General features: G+C 40.7%; 1 non-coding gene across 1 annotated transcript; it reads right to left on the bottom strand.

Moving 5' to 3' along the window:
• Nucleotides 1-322: 322 nt before the first annotated feature.
• On the bottom strand, nucleotides 323-430 carry LOC112798699 (small nucleolar RNA R71). The gene has a single exon (XR_003200298.1). It is a non-coding gene; the product is annotated as a small nucleolar RNA R71 (small nucleolar RNA).
• Nucleotides 431-3,959: the final 3,529 nt, after the last annotated feature.

The raw sequence follows: 3,959 nt of genomic DNA, 5'->3' as shown, positions 1-3,959 counted from the left end.
GAAGTAGTATCCAAATGCCAACCATACATGCCAATAACTTTGAATTAAAACCCCAGCTCATCACCCTTCTTTAGAACAATTGTTCATTCAGAGGAAATGCCCACGAAGACCCCAATCAACATCTAACCACCTTCCTAAGAATATGTGACACTGTGAAGTTTAATGGTGTTCATCTGGATGTCTATAGACTACTTTTTTTCCCTTTTTCACTCAGAGACAAAGCATCTAAATGGCTGGAATCCTTCCCGAATGAGAGTTTGACAAATTGGAAAGATGTGGTGAATAAATTTTTGGCAAGATTCTACCCCCTCAAAGAATTAACAGGCTGAGAGTTGAGGTACAAACCTTCAGGCAACAAGATGGTGAAACTTTCTATGAGGCTTGGGAGAGGTTTAAGGACTTAACAAGAAGGTGCCCACCAGACATGTTTAATGAATGGGTTCAACTACACATCTTCTATGAAGGTCTTTCCTACGAGTCAAAGAAGGCCATGGACCATTCATCAGGGAGCTCTCTAAACAAGAAGAAGACCATTGAAGAGGCCATAGATGTCATTGAGACTGTAGCTGAGAATGACTACTTCTATGCTTCTGAAAGGAGCAACACTCGAGGAGTGATGGAGCTGAACCATATGGATACACTGCTGGCTCAAAATAAGATGATCACCAAGCAGTTAGCTGACCTTACCAAGAAGGTAGAAGAGAACCAAATTGCAGTAGTTATCACTTCAGCACCAGCTCAAGAAGGAGTGAATACAAGAGAAGAAGGTGACTGGGAACAAGCCAATTATGTTGGGAATTCACCCAGACAGACCCATGATCCATACTCCAAAACTTACAATTTTGGTTGGAGAAACCACCCTAATTTTAGGTGGGGAAACCATCAAGACCAAGGCCAAGACCAGAGACGCCACAACCACAATCTCAACAACAATGCAACTCACCAACACCCCTCACAGAGATCATATCAACACCCACCTAATCACCCTTCTCAACCTCCTAACCTCAACCCACCATCACCAACCGAAGATAGACTCTCCAGAATTGAGACTTTACTTGAAGACTGGTGCACGAAATTGCAATAACACTTTTGCAACTCCGCACAACTAACCAGCAAGTGCACTGGGTCGTCCAAGTAATACCTTGCGTGAGCAAGGGTCGATCCCACGGAGATTGTCGGCTTGAAGCAAGCTATGGTTATCTTGTAAATCTTAGTCAGGATATCAGAAATTATCAGGATTGATTGTGAAAAGCAAAAGAACATGAAATAGTTACTTGTTTTGCAGTAATGGAGAATAGGTTGAGGTTTGGAGATGCTCCATCTTCTGAATCTCTGCTTTCCTACTGTCTTCTTCTTCAAACACACAAGTCTCCTTCCATGGCAAGCTGTATGTAGGGTTTCACCATTGTCAGTGGCTACCTCCCATCCTCTCATTGGAACGATTCCTAATGCCCTGTCACGGCACGGCATTCCATCTGTCGGTTCTCAATCAGACCGGAGTAGAATCCAGTGATTCTTTTGGCGTCTGTCACTAACGCCCCGCCTTCAGGAGATTGAAGCACGTCACAGTCATTCAGTCATTGAATCCTACTCAGAATACCACAGACAAGGTTTAGACCTTCCGGATTCTCTTGAATGCCGCCATCAGTCTAGCTTATACCACGAAGATTCCGGTTAAAGAACCCAAGAGATAACTACTTAACCTAAGGTAGAACGGAGGTGGTTGTCAGTCACACGTTCATGGTTGAGAATGATGATGATTGTCACGGATCATCACATTCGTCCGGATTAAGAACAAGTATTATCTTAGAATGGAAGCAAGCATGATTGAATGAGAAACAGTAGTAATTGCATTAATCCATCAAGACACAGCAGAGCTCCTCACCCCCAACCATGGGGTTTAGAGACTCATGCTGTGGAAAACGTGTACAATGTCATAAGGTTATCAAAAAGTTGCATAAGGTACTGATACAATGTCAAAAGATCCTATAAATAGTAAACTAGTGTCCTAAGGTTTACAGGAATGAGTAAATGACAGAAAAGTCCACTTCCGGGCCCACTTGGTGTGTGCTTGGGCTGAGCAATGAAGGAATTTCGTGTAGAGACCTTTTCTGGAGTTAAACGCCAGTTCTCATGCCAGTTTGGGCGTTTAACTCCAAATTTTATGCCAGTTCCGGCGTTTAACGCTGGAATTTCTGTAGGTGACTTTGAGCGCCGGTTTGGGCCATCAAATCTTGGGCAAAGTATGGACTATTATATATTGCTGGAAAGCCCAGGATGTCTACTTTCCAACGCCGTTGAGAGCGCGCCAATTGGGCTTCTGTAGCTCCAGAAAATCCGCATCGAGTGCAGGGAGGTCAGAATCCAACAGCATCTGCAGTCCTTTTTGGTCTCGGAATCAGATTTTTGCTCAGGACCCTCAATTTCAGCCAGAAAATACCTGAAATCACAGAAAAACACACAAACTCATAGTAAAGTCCAGAAAAGTGAATTTTAACTAAAAACTAATAAAAATATACTAAAAACTAACTAAATCATACTAAAAACATACTAAAAACAATGCCAAAAAGCATACAAATTATCCGCTCATCACAACACCAAACTTAAATTGTTGCTTGTCCCCAAGCAACTGAAAATCAAAATAGGATAAAAAGAAGAGAATATACTATAGACTCCAAAATATCAAGGAAACATAGCTCCAATTAGATGAGCGGGACTAGTAGCTTTTTGCCTCCGAACAGTTTTGGCATCTCACTCTATCCCTTGAAGTTCAGAATGATTGGCATCTATAAGAACTCAGAACTCAGATAGTGTTATTGATTCTCTTAGTTAAGCATAATGATTCTTGAACATAGCTAGTGTATGAGTCTTGGCTGTGGCCCAAAGCACTCTGTCTTCCAGTATTACCACCGGATACATACATGCCACAGACACATAATTGGGTGAACCTTTTCAGATTGTGACTCAGCTTTGCTAAAGTCCCCAATTAGAGGTGTCCAGGGTTCTTAAGCACACTCTTGTTGCCTTGGATCACAACTCTTTATTCTTTTATTTTTCTTTTTCTTTTCTTCTTCTCTTTTCTTTTTTTTTTCAAATTTTTTTTTTCACTGCTCTTTCTTGCTTCAAGAATCAATCTAATGATTTTTAGATCCTCAATAACAGTTCTCTTTCTCCTCATTCTTTCAAGAGCCAACACTTTTTAACATTCTCAAAACAACAAAATCAAGAGACATATGCACTGTTCAAGCATTCATTCAGAAAGCAAAAAGTATTGTCACCACATCAAACTAATTCAACTAGTTTCAATGATAAATTTTGAAATCCTGTACTTCTTGTTCTTTTGTGATTAAAGCATTTTTCATTTAAGAGAGGTGATGGATTCATAGGACATTCATATCTTTAAGGCATAAAATTTTTAATTTTATTAATTATGAATTAAAACAAGATTCAAAAATAGATATAGAATGAGACTAGAAAAACGAAAAATAAAAACAAAACTCAATAAAAAAAATGAAAAACAGAGGCTCCTAATGATAGAGGTTTTCACAGAGTTAGGACTCAACAACCTTGATTTTGAGAAGTGGATGCTCCCTCAGCTTGAGAGGAGAACTTTTGGCGTTTCAGCTCTTGGAGTTCACGCCCCTGCTTCTCTTGTTCCTTCAGCAATTTGCAGAGCATGCAGTTCTGATTCTGCTGTTCTTCCTTCAGTTGCTCCATAGTCTCTTGCAGCTTGTTAATAGATGCTTCTAGGCTGGTCCAGTAGTCAATTCTTGGGAACTCAGGGAGGAATTCCTGCGCCCTCCTCTTGATGGAGTTGTCTTGCACTTGTCCTTCCATTGACTTCTTGGTGATTGGGTGTTCAATGGGTATGAACTCATCTACTCCCATCTTCACCCCAGCCTCTTTACAGAGCAAGGAAATCAAGCTTGGGTAAGCCAGTTTGGCCTCAGTGGAATTCT

This window comes from Arachis hypogaea, chromosome 4 (genome assembly GCF_003086295.3).
Source record: "Arachis hypogaea cultivar Tifrunner chromosome 4, arahy.Tifrunner.gnm2.J5K5, whole genome shotgun sequence".
Classification (NCBI taxonomy): Eukaryota; Viridiplantae; Streptophyta; class Magnoliopsida; order Fabales; family Fabaceae; genus Arachis; species Arachis hypogaea.
This window is presented reverse-complemented; position numbering and strand designations above follow the sequence as displayed.